This window comes from Neoarius graeffei, chromosome 6 (genome assembly GCF_027579695.1).
Source record: "Neoarius graeffei isolate fNeoGra1 chromosome 6, fNeoGra1.pri, whole genome shotgun sequence".
In the NCBI taxonomy this organism is placed as follows: Eukaryota; Metazoa; Chordata; class Actinopteri; order Siluriformes; family Ariidae; genus Neoarius; species Neoarius graeffei.
In genome coordinates, this window is record NC_083574.1 from 1,671,495 (window position 1) to 1,685,506 (window position 14,012).

Here is a 14,012-nt window from a genome sequence, read left to right on the forward strand (position 1 = left end):
TGTTGTCAGTGTGTATACCCCACAAGTTGGGTGTGAGATGGAAGAGAAAGAAGATTCCTGGAGTAAGCTGGATGAAATGGTGGTGGGTGTAGCCAAGGAAGAGAGTGGTGACTGGAGCAGACTTCAGTGGGCATGTTGCTAAAGGAACAAAGTTGATGAAGAGGTGATGGGCAGGTATAATGTCAAGGAGAGTCATGTGGATGGTGGATTTTGTGAAAAGATGGAAATGTCTGGTGAATATGTTTTTTAAGAAGAGTGAGGAACACAGCATGGAGGAAGATGCACACAAGTGAAGAGAGTGTGTAGAGAAGATGGAATGAAGAAAATGAGAGAGAGAGAAGGGTGGATGGTGTGTGGAATGTTAATCAGGATTTCGGGATCGTGAATCAGGAAGTGCAGTGGATTAGCAAGGATGAAGTGAGGACAGCTATATAGAGGATGAAAAATGGAAAGACGGTTGATCCAGAAGGCATACCTGATGAGGCATGGAGATGTTTAGGGGAGATGGCAGTGGAGTTTTTAGCTCAAATAGTCAACACAATCTTGGAAAGCAAGAGGATGCCTGAGGAATGGAGAAGTGAACTGGTACTGATTTTCAAGAATAAAGGTGATGTGCAGAGCTGTAGTAACTACAAAATTGATCAGCCACACTATGAAGTTATGGGAAAGAGTCATAGAATCTAAATTAGTGAACAGCAGTATGGTTTCATACCAGGAAAGAGCACCACAGACGCGATGTTTGCATTGAGAATGTTGATGGAGAGGTGTAGAGGTCAGAAGGAGTTGCATTGTGTCTTTGTGGACTTTGAGAAAATGTATGACAGTGTGCCGAGAGAGGAGGTGTGGTCTCATATGAGGAAGTCAGGAGTGGCGGAGAAGTATGTAAGAGTGGTGCAGGATAGGTACGAAGGCAGTGTGACAGTGGTGAGGTGTGCAGTAGGAGTGACGGATGGATGCAAGGTGGAGGTGGGATTTCATCAAGGATCGGCTCTGAACCCTTTCTTGTTTGCGATGGTGATGGACCGGTTGACAGACAAGAGCACACAGGAGTCTCCGTTGACTATGATGTTCACAGATGACACTGTGATCTGTAGTGAGAGCAGGGAGCAGGCTGAGGAGAGCTTGGAGAGGTGGAGCTATGCACTGGAGAGAAGAGGAATGAAAGTCAGTAGGAACAAGATGGAATACATGTGTGTGAACAAGAGGGATGATGATGGAATGGTGAGGATGCAAGTAGAGGTGGCAACACTGGATGAGTTTAATTACTTGAGGTTAATGACTCTCCTTAGGGTTGCTTTTGGTCCACTAGAGGGTAAATACCTGGAACTCCCCACTAGTCAGACAGAACCGAAGAAGCCTTTCAGATGAGAGGTGAAACATCTTCAAGAATTTCAAGCAAGTCCGGTTGCCTTCTTTAGCATCTACGGTTTATGATGACCTGGATAACTGAGAACCTTCACAGACATACTTGGGGTCAACTGTCCAAAGCAACGGGGAGTGCAGAAGAGAGGTGAAGAAACAAGTGCAGGCATGGTAGAATGGATGGAGAAGAGGGTCAGGAGTGATTTGCAACAGAAGGGCACCAGCAAGAGTGAAAGGGAAGGTATACAAGATGGTAGTGAGACCAGACATGTTATATGTGTTGGAGACTGTGGCAGAGCTGGAGGCAGCAGAGTTAAAAGATGCTAAGGTTTGCGTTGGGAGTGATGAGGATGGACAGGATTATGAATGAGTATATTAGAGGGACAACCCCATCCTCTGTATATAACAAAGCATTTTGTTTCAGAAAACACCTATACATCTCCAACTCTTCAGAAATGAGAAAACAATATTCAGAGAGAAACAGCTTGATCATCTTTTTCCTTCTCTATCTTTCTCAGGTTGAGTTTTCCAAGAAAGATATGGAACTTTGAGGCGGGAGGTGATATTGCCATGGAAACCACTATTAGACCCCCAGCTGGTGTGAAGGACATGGTGCGAGAGCGCCGTTTGGCCTGGAGAGATCTTGAGCATAAAGAACCCCTGCAGAGTAATTCTCACACACGTCTGAGCCAATCCCTTGTCCCTGAGAGTCGGAAACGGGGGCGTCGCCATGCACTCTTCAGCTCGCAGGGTCACGTACGCGGTCACCTGATGCGAGTGGGCTGCATATTAGGAACCTGCCAGGTCCAGAACCTGAGCTATCGTTTTTACCAGCTGACTGGCAAGAGAAAAAGAGAACATTCTCCTCCAATCCATCCCAGAAGTCCTCACAGTTACGGCTGAAACACCACAGGACACTTTATCTGACTCCACCCAAAAATAAATAGTGCTTCTCCACTGGACAGTGTCAGTAGGTCAATATCCTGATGAACTAGGTGTGTCTCTGTACCTTTACATGAATGTAGGAGGAGTTCTCTGCATGTTAAAGAGATGTTTTGTGATGGTGGGTATGAATGGTCAAATGCTGATTTTCTTTGACATGAAATTTAGTAAAAAAATTATTTGTCTCTCTTGTAGGGTCAACTAATAAACATATGACATGTTGAGTTTGTTACAAAATGAAACCGAGGTGCCAGGATTTATTTTATCGAATCAAATCAGCCCAATGCTGATGCTACCACCACCATGCTTCAGATGTGGGAATGAGATTATTGTGATGATAATAGAATGACACCATGTGGGAAACTGTTCCCTTCAATCAATCAATTTATAAATTGAGAAATCTCATCTCATTATCTGTAGCCGCTTTATCCTGTTCTACAGGGTCATGGGCAAGCTGGAGCCTATCCCAGCTGACTACGGGCGAAAGGCGGGGTACACCCTGGACAAGTCGCCAGGTCATCACAGGGCTGACACATAGACACAGACAACCATTCACACTCACATTCACACCTACGCTCAATTTAGAGTCACCAGTTAACCTAACCTGCATGTCTTTGGACTGTGGGGGAAACCGGAGCACCCGGAGGAAACCCACGCGGACACGGGGAGAACATGCAAACTCCACACAGAAAGGCCCTCGCTGGCCACGGGGCTCGAACCCGAACCTTCTTGCTGTGAGGCGACAGTGATAACCACTACACCACCGTGCCGCCCCTAAATCGAGAAATATGGTAAACAAATATTTCAAAGACTACTTGGATGTTCCACAATGATGGCACAATATTCTGTGGACAGAAATTCATGTTTGGAGTTTTAAAAAAAAATGCATCGTACACCAACACACACAACCTGGTCTCCTCTGTGAAGCATGGTGGTGGGAACATCACGGTTCAGGGCTGAAATTTCTTACATTTTATTTGAGTCTCTCTCTCAAAGGTAAACCACAAGACATGTTTGGTGAGTTTGTTATAGTAGTGAGTTAACGAAAATAAAACCAAGGGTGCCAATATATTAATATGAAGATCATATAAAAGCTCGTCAAACCGTTAAAGTGGAATACAAAGGAAACAATCGGCACATGGTCTGTGGAGGAACATCTGTGTTACGCAAATACAGTGATTAGGAAGTCATTTGGAATTTGGAATAACTTAAAGATGGTGGATTTTAACAGTTGTGGATCAGTCAAGCTTGGGCTGCTCTAAATGCGCTCTCAAAGGTGTGGGCATCCCCAATCCGTACTGAGACCAAGGTTTGCATCTTCAAACAGTCAGTTGAGACCATCCTCTTCTACAGTGCTGAATCATGGACTCTCACAATGTCACTTGAGAAATCTCTTGATGGTACATACAGAAGAATGCTCAGGGTGGTAAAGAATCTGTCCTGGTGTGACCATTTGACCAACAGCCAACTTTATGAGAACTTACCAAGATTAACCACTATAATCAGGCAGCATTGCCTTGCCCTTGCAGGCCATGTGATGTGACATGTGGAACCTGCAACTTCTGTCCTCTTCTGGGAACCCCAAGGAGAAATGAAGGGTTGGTCATCCCTGATTAACTCTGAAGGATGTCATTAAAAATGATTCTGGCCTTGATGGTGAGGAGCTGCTGGTGGCTATGAAGGACCAAACTTGTTGGTAAAAGGATTTCATATCGTCACTGACTGTTGTCGGATGACAGTAAGTAAGTGGATCAGTGACAAAAACAAACATTACTGTGGGTAAAAAAATAAAAATGCATTTTTTTAAACGTTTACAATAAAATTGCGAGCTTTATGTTTCCTGTTAAAGTAAAAGATTATAAAAGAGAGATAAACTTTATCACAGTCACTACAGTGTCACAAAGATCACTGTTCCGTATTATCAGGATGATTCCGTCACAACTGTCTTTGACCAATCAGTGATCTGTATTGTTTTAGCTCCGCCCACATATCCCTTTTGGCTCACGTTGTATCTGGGTAAGAAACAGAACTTATGCTGCACTTGACTAAAGCTTGGAAATCAAACTCAGAATTTCCTGCCGTTATTTCCTGTAACATCCTCTAACTTTGTCTCATGCTTCATTTCCATCATCTGAGTTATCTAAAGCTGAGCTGAATATAGTGCACTCTACTGAAAATAGGTCGGAATTTCCATCAAAAGCACTTTAAAAACAGATGGTTTTCAAGAATGGGATGGAATATGTTCTGTAAAATTTCTCTGAGTTAAAGGAGAGTTAAAATGTAGATGTGTCTGAAATGTGTGTAGTGTTTGGATGTACAGTATTCACTTATATATAGTTACTTGTGTGTTTAGAACTTCGTTAACTTGTGTGTTTTAGTCAATAAACATTTGGCGATGCTCTTAACATCACACTGAGAGTTGTTGGTGTTGCTTTTTTTTTTTTTTTTGGCTGAGTCACATGTCCTAAAATGAGTGCTGTAAAACCTGCTTCTTCCTCATCTGAGAGAGAGAGAGAGAGAGAGAGAGAGAGAGTAAATGTCCTGATGTCCAGCAGTGTGGATTTTATCACCAATAAACTGATAAAGCCACCGTCCTGTGTGACACAGGAGACGATAAACAAAAAAATCTGTATTATACACAGAATAAACAGAAAACATACTCACTCTGTACTTATAGTCCACCTGTTTCACCAAACATCGACATGATGAAGTTTTCTGTAAGGAGAAATGTATGTGTGTATGGTCTCTGTAAGGAGTCTCCAGTGTCAGCGCTGTGTAACAGTCAGAGGTGAAGCTGGAACTGACATCTTCAGGACAGACGAGTTTACGCTTCTTTACAGTTTCTCAGGAACATGATGGAACAAGCTGTGATTTACTTTACATTGAAGATGGCATTGTGGATGGCTGCCTCAGTGTGTTGGTGCCAAGGGCGTAACCATGGTATAAATATTGGGGGGGTCCAAATTTGAGCCCTTCCCAAAATATTTTTAAGTGCATTTCGCGCAATTTTCATATGGGCCTATTGATAAAGATGTGCTTATCTAGAACATTGTTTTGATGAATACAATTACCAATGAACATGTTAACATTTATATCTTGTTTTTTTATTGTGTATCAGGCAAAACACAAAACAACAGAATGTGCAACTGCAAAACATGTAACGCAATACAACATACAAAAAACATGTAAAACATTGCATGAAAATCTGTCACACCAGAGCTAGTCACACACACACACACACACACACACACACACACACACACACACACACACACACATTTCAAACAAATGCAGAAATGCCAAATTGCTACAAAAAAATGGCTACCAAAGCAATAGAAAGGAGCATTACCCTGGTTAATAGGTCAAAACAACATAGAACTTTGTAGAAAATATATTGACTTTATCTAAATAAATGGCCCAAAAATATGGAGGCGTTCAAGAATAGAGGGCTACCCCGCGTGATGTCGCCGTACCACGAGATTTTTTTAGGGCGCCATATTGGAAGACCTCAAGTACATACATACATACAATATAAAACAAACTACGAGCGAGAGTGAAGTGACACGATGGCTGATAATTCTGGTTATGTGAGTACATTACCAGCTGCAGAAAGGGCACGGTATGTGGAGAAACTGGCTGTGATTGATGGGTTTGACCCATATGATAAGACTCGGGGCAAGGGAGAATTGAAACATAAGGAGGACCGGACACCAATTCTGCCATCTGTTTGCTACCCAGACATTGTAAACTATTTGTTGTTTACACCCAGTGCCTACACTGCTGATGACTTGAAGGCCTACAAAGGGCTACAGGCTTACAATTATGTTGTTAGTGGCTTGGTTCGTGATATTACAGCTGTTATTAAGAATAACCTACACATAGTTATGGCCAAGGGAATCTTGTTGATATTTATCTTTTAATAATATATCTTTTCAGTTAAAAAATGAATACTTTTTGTTCCTATTAAGGTATCCATAATTTAGGTTAATTTATCCAAATTATACATATGTATTTATGATATATGCCTACACAACAACTATGTTTTATTTATATAATAGGAGGGAGAGCAAGCCCCAAACCATCCTAAATTATTATTATTATTATTATTATTAAATTGTAGAAGTCTGGGAGGCTTGCTCCTCATACAGTTATCAACTTGGGGCCAATTTAGCATGTTTTAAATCTGAATTTCTTGCGTTTGCTTACCTCAAAGTGTCCGCAGATCATGCACAGACTTATCCATTATATCCACAGTTTTTTGCCAAGTCTCACACAGGTTTCTTTCAAGTCTACTGTTGGGCCAATAAATCATAAATAAAACAGCTCAGATTTGTTTGTTTAAGTCGTTTGCCACTCCACTTTATTCTCGTGGGTTCACATACCGCTGCCGTTATTATCCCCTTATCACGAGTTTGTTGGTCTTCCAAAATGGCGCAGGGTCTGTTTACTTCCAGTTTCGGGTGACGTCAGTGAAATCCCTCTATTGTTTTGGGATAAAGCATTGGCAGTGGGAGGGGTATTCAGTGAGAATCTCAGTTCAGTCCCATGCGGATTCGCAAGTGCTGTGGTGTATTGTAAGAGATCAGCTTACATTTCGATTTCATTCATTACATACAGTTTCTACCAGCTTTTTTAGTTTGTATCCAAACTGGGCTGGGCAGACACTGTGCGATTTTTGGCCCGATTTTGACACGATTTTCACTCGTGCGACTATTGTGGAGATCGGGCCGATTTTTGGCTCAATCGTGCGTCTCGGATCGTGTAGTATACATGGAGTAACGACAAGCGATTAACACCTCACGACCTCCTCCCAATCGATCGGATGAAAATCAAACATGTTTGAAATCCTGGTCGCCCATCGTGAGGCTATCGCACTGTTGAAGCAGTGTCACGAGCCGATTTACCTCAACCTGTCACACTGCACATGCGCGAACACAGATACGGAAGAGAAAACAAACACTGAGCAGCACTTCCGGTCTCCTCTTCTTCTTCACGTAGATGGGATTTATGGCTCTTTGATGGGATCCGCATCTTTGTGATCCGTTCTTTGAAAAGAGCCGTTCAAAAGACTGGCTCATTTGGCTCTTTTTTTAAATATTTATTCAGTTTTAAGAAGACAGCATCTAAAGAAGCCAGATCCCTCTGCTTAGAAAGTGACATCAATATTTCTGGACATACCTTTTATATAAAGCAACCTAGACTTACATTACTGTAACCCCTAAACGCTCATAAATAACCATTAAAAAACAATGAGGGCTTCAATGAATGTCCATGCAGAACGGCTTTTCTGTAAAAAAAAAAAAAAAGAACCCACTCAAGAACATAGTTATCAAGAACGCAAGAATATTTTATAGAAAAACACTTGTTTTACAAAAATATTTAAGTCTGAGATACAAAACAGATAAATAAATAAAATACACAAAAATGGAACAAACAAAATGACGATAGAATAAATTAAATGAACGTCCGTGCAAAGTAGTTTTCCCACAATGTTATCATTAATATCACACAACATTATAAACTATCTGAAACACAGTACAGAAAAAGAACGACAGAAAGAACGGCTCCCCCAGCCGTTCCATACCTCCACAATCTGGAAGTATGGAAGTACAGTGTGAGCAGTCAGATCGCATCCGAGCATTGGATCGTATAGTGTGAGAACAGGAATCGTAAGCTGCGTGCTGTTTACCCCTGCGATTCACTCGTACAGTGTGAGCAGCAGCTGAATACCGCGATTGAAAAAATCGCACAGTGTCTGCCCAGCCTAAGCTGCACTACGACGTCATGGGCTGACCCAAGTGCACAATCATAGGGGGTGGTCGCAAAGTTTTTTTTGTTTGTTTGTTTCTCTGTGCTTCCTAAATTGAAAGTAAATCGGACATAACAAGTGAAGGGTTCATTATATAGCCATGGTTCAGGATGGCTTATTATTTGTCTCATATTGATTTAATACGCCAAATATTGGGGGGGACAGATTGGTACTTTCCCAATATTGGGGGGGACATGTCCCCCCCAGTGCCTATGGTGGTTACGCCCATGGTTGGTGCACATTTTTTGTCTTATTTTGTTTGTAAACTCAGTTCACTGCTGCGATACTCAAATCTCTTTCACCAGAGAAGAGCTCATGAACATCGGGGGAACAACTCCAGTGGACTTGGGTTCGAGCCCCGTGGCCGGCGAGGGCCTTTCTGTGTGGAGTTTGCATGTTCTCCCCGTGTCTGCGTGGGTTTCCTCCGGGTGCTCCGGTTTCCCCCACAGTCCAAAGACATGCAGGTTAGGTTGACTACACCCCCCGGGCGCTCTGGTGTGGCTGCCCACTGCTCTGGGTGTGTGTGTGTGTTCACTGCTTCAGATGGGTTAAATGCAGAGGATGAATTTCACTGTGCTTGAAGTGTGCATGTGACAAATAAAGGTTTCTTCTTCTTCTTTTCTGGTGTCATCCGTGGAATTATTGGACATTCTTTTTAGCATTTTGTCATTCTGAAAGTTAGAAATTCTGCCTAATCTTCAGCCATGGCCTGAAGGTTAGAGAAGCAGCCTTGGGCCCAAAGGGTTGCCAGTTCAATTCCCAGGACCAGCAGAAAAAAAAAAACCATGAGGGAAGCTGAGTGAATAATAATAGACAATAACAATAGTTATTGTCCTCGGCAACTTTAACAAAGGCAACCTCAGCCATGAACTACCCAAATACAAACAGTTTATTAAATGCCCGACCAGAGAGGAGAACATTTTGGATCACTGCTACACTACAGTCTACAACACCCATCACGCCGTCCCCCACACTGCACTGGGCCACTGTGACCACATCATGGGCCACCTGATTCTTGCATTCATTAATTAATTTTGTTGACATGTTTTAGCAAAAATAGGTACCCTATGAGGGCGGCATGGTGGTGTAGTGGTTAGCGCTGTCGCCTCACAGCAAGAAGGTCCGGGTTCGAGCCCCGTGGCCGGCGAGGGCCTTTCTGTGCGGAGTTTGCATGTTCTCCCCGTGTCTGTGTGGGTTTCCTCCGGGTGCTCCGGTTTCCCCCACAGTCCAAAGACATGCAGGTTAGGTTAACTGGTGACTCTAAATTGAGCGTAGGTGTGAATGTGAGTGTGAATGGTTGTCTGTGTCTATGTGTCAGTCCTGTGATGACCTGGCGACTTGTCCAGGGTGTACCCCGCCTTTCACCCGTAGTCAGCTGGGATAGGCTCCAGCTCGCCTGCGACCCTGTAGAACAGGATAAAGCGGCTACAGATAACGAGATGAGATGAGATGAGATGAGATGAGATGAGATGAGGTACCCTATGGGGGCGGCATGGTGGTGTAGTGGTTAGCGCTGTCGCCTCACAGCAAGAAGGTTCTGGGTTCGAGCCCCATGGCCAGCGAGGGCCTTTCTGTGTGGAGTTTGCATGTTCTCCCCATGTCCATGTGGGTTTTCTCCGGGTGCTCCGGTTTCCCCCACAGTCCAAAGACATGCAGGTTAGGTTAACTGGTGACTCTAAATTGAGCGTAGGTGTGAATGTGAGTGTGAATGGTTGTGTGTCTCTGTGTGTCGCCCTGCGATGACCTGGTGAATTGTCCAGGGTGTACCCCGCCTCTCGCTCCAGCCCACCTGCGACCCTGTACAGGATAAGTGGCTACAGATAATGGATGGATGGATGGATGGATGGATGGATGGATGGAGGTACCCTATGAGTACATGTAGCTACTGCTTATAAATAAAATAGTTTTCTGATCCCATGTCCACACAGTAAATATCACTGTGGCAGTGGGGGCGTGGTCAAGCATCGGTCTGTGAATGGAGGGCGGAGTCAGGGAAGGTAAGTGGTAGTATTACTGCACCTGATGTGAATTAACCTGTGTTTGTGTGTCTCCTCCAGTGACCACGCCCTATAAAAGGAGAGAGAGCAGAGAAAGGGAGCTCTCTCCCGACCAGAAATGTGTGTGTGAGTGAGTGAGCTGAAAATATATATATATATATATATATATATATATATATATATATATATATATATATATATATATCTTTAAAAGTTTGTGAGAACTCAGTTCTGGCCTGCCGTGCTTCTGTGCTCCACCCACCTGCTCTGATTCTACAATCACATATGTACATGTTATCAATGATACTCGCCTCAACTCTCGCAAACATCACCAAGCTGTGAGCAACATCAGGGCTCGGAGTATTTTGGTCACCAATTTTGTTTACTGTGTTTTGTTCAAAGTGCAGTGCTGTGAACTAGATCTATTTTCAAAATAGTAAGAAAGCACTTGTTCATGAATTGTCTTGGAAGCATTATTTAGTACTAATGAGCACATTTTGTTTCACAAGTTTCACAAAAACGTCTCGAATTTTTGTTGAATGGCTGGAACTCTTGGCGTAAATTGCAGCAGCCGTTGCCCAGGGAAAACCGCTAGGAGGTTAGCACTCTGCCTTTAACCCCAATGTTACATCTGATTTATTATCATCTCAGACTGAAAATACGAGATAATGCTTCTCTCACATTCAATAATATGATATGAACTGATGCACAAACTGACTGCAGTTTTTTTAAAGAAGCCAAAGCTACCATCAGAAAACAGAAGCCATGATCATGGGTTTTATATCACATGTTGATCTTTTTTATGATCAGTCCACACCGCCTGAAACAAAAAATTTATTACATCAGAAAACTGTCTTTACTGTAACACTGATGTGATTAAAACCTAAATTTAACCCCAGTCTGAGGTTTCGATGTCGTTGTGTTGCCATCTGCAGCGTGGAGGAAATGAGTGAAATTCATATGAGTGTTTCTTCACTGTTATCTTGCGTAACTTCACACTGCACCTCGTACTGTTTCCCCCGAAACCATTCATCTTCAGTTAATGAACAAACCAAACCCTGCTGAGGTTAAACCAGGCAAGAAGCCAGACCGGACAAAAGTGTCCTGTTAACAACAAGGATTTCAATAATAACGTGAACATTTGACTTGACGTGTAAAATATTGTGTACAGAGAAGCACACGTAGATTTCTGTCAATGAATTCTATTATTTAAAGAGCTACTTTGATGAGATTTTACCAAAATGATGAAACCCTTTCAGACTTTGCAGTGATAATGTTTAGTCTTTCAATAAAACCACTGTTTACAAAAATACGGATGAGTCACGGAAAATAAAAAAATATAATTTATTTAATGATATTTTAACAGGATGCTTCTTCACCAGAGTGATTTTCAAGAAGGTTCTGTAAAAAGAAACTTGAATATTTTCTATCGTGAATACTATCATTAAAAAACTTATAATCTCTGCTTTTCAAATAAATTTATTGCGTTAAGATCTGGGGTGGGTTTCCCAAAAGCATCACAGCACAAAGATAATCATTAAATGGTAGCGCGAGTAGCACAATGAACACTCTCTCTCAGCAAAGAAGCTAAGAGGCTTTTGGGAAACCCACCACAGTTCAGTACTTTGGGACTTTTGTCCTACGGAGCCATGCAGTTGTAATATGTGCAGAAAGCTGTTTGGCGTTGTCTTGCTGAAAGAAGGAAGGCCTTCCCTGAAAAAGATTTTGTCTGGATGGCAGCATGTTGCTCTGAAACGTGTTTATATCATTCAGCATTAATGATGCCTTCGCAGATGTACAAGCTACCCATGTCATGTGCACTAACGCCCCCTCATACCATCACAGATGCTGAATGCTTTTGAACTGTGCACTGAGAACAAGCCGGATGGTCCCTCTCCTCTTTAGCCTGGAGGACGTGGGGTCCATGATTTCTAAAAAGAATTTCTACTTTTGATTTGTCAGACCTCGGGACAGTTTTCCACTTCACCTCAGTCCATCGTAAACGAGCTCGGACCCAGAGAAGGGGGCGGGGTTTCTGGATATTGTTTATATCTGGGTTTAACTTGCATTTGTGGATGCAGTAATGAAGTGTTTTCACAGACGATGGTTTTCTGGTGTTCCTGAGCCCATACAGTGATTTCCACTACAGACACATGTCTGCTTTTAATGCAGTGTCTCCTGAGGGCCTGAAGATCACAGGCATCCAGTGTCAGTTTTCAGCCTTGTCTCTTGCATACAGAGATTTCTCCAGATTCTCTTAATCTTTTAATGATATTATGGACCAGAGATGATCTGATCCCCAAATTCTTTGCAGTTTTACATTGAGGAATGTTATTCTTAAATTGCTGCACTGTTTGCCCACACAGTCTTTCACAGAGCAGTGACCCCCTCCCCATCGTTACTTCTGAGAGAGTCCTGTTTACTGACTGTTAAACACACACATGCTGACAGCCAGTAAAAAACAGGGGTGTTTTAAACACTTAAACACACATGAAAAGAAAAAAAAAACATAAAAAGGCTGATGTGGCATTTAACAACAAAAATACATTTAATAATAATAATAATAATAATAAATGGATTTAACAGAATGAACAGATTTACACCACTGTGTGCCTCAATATAAGCAAAATGGTCTAATATTTATGAGATTATTCAGATGAAACATATCTAATCATTTTACTAACTTTATAAAGTGTACTTTATTCCTACATGCACAAATAATTCCTCTCAGGAGTTTAATTATTTTAGAAAATACTTTATAATATATTGCACAATTTTTTTTTTTTACTTTGAGACAAAATGAGGTAAAGAGACATACTGAACAGAGAAAAATCAGCACTGAGCATGACATGTCCAACAAAATATTAGTGTAATTAATTAATTGATTAAAACAAAAATATAAAATCACTTAAAATGATTGGAAATTGTTTGGAGAATATCGTAATTCCACAGCATCTTACAAAGCATTAACTTTATTTGTTTGTTTATATTTCTGTTTTTTTTGTAGTGTATCATATTTATGTGTACAGTCTTTGTTTAATTTGAATAATTAATGAAGTTTGAATGATATTTATTCATAAGTGCATATGCATAAAACCAGAATGGGAATTTCCTCACATAGGAAAACAATAACAAACACAGGATGGTTGATGGTCACTGAATTGTGAATAGTTTATACTTTATTCATTATGTCAGGTTTATAATTATAATAGATATCTGTTTAATATTCATTTCCAATTTAAATATTTAAATTCTCACTGCCTGAAATGAGAAACGAGCTTCACACGATCAAAAAGCTGATTAAAGGAGAAAATGTGACTTCAGCTTCTCAGTTCATCATTTAATGCACACACACACACACACACACACACAAACAGCTGAGTTTGCTTTAAGTTATAAATCAGACACAGGTACTGTATAACATTGCCTGAAAATCCTGAGTCATAGTAATTAAGCAGAGAATCCAGTACAGACCAGCTGAGTAAAACATCATGGCAGAGTGAACACACACACACACACACACACACACACACACACACACACACACACACACACAGTTTTCTCAGTTTCTCACTTGTGCTCCTGGGGCCCTCGCTCCACATGTTTTCATCGTTCTCTGCTCTACCTGACTGTGTGTGTGTGTGTGTGTGTGTGTGTGTGTGTGTGTGGGGTGGTGGTGGTGGTGTCCAGGAGGGAGATTGACAAACACTGGGTTAAAGTATCACTGTTATACTCACATCATATGCTGTCCTCAATGTGTAACATTTGCTCTGTGTGTGTGTGTGTGTGTGTGTGTGTGTGTGTGTGTGTTTAAATAAATAGGCCAGTGGAGGGGTGAAATGCACAACCACAGCACCACAACACAGAGTGCCACTGGTGGTGTGTTTGAAAACAGCTTTGAG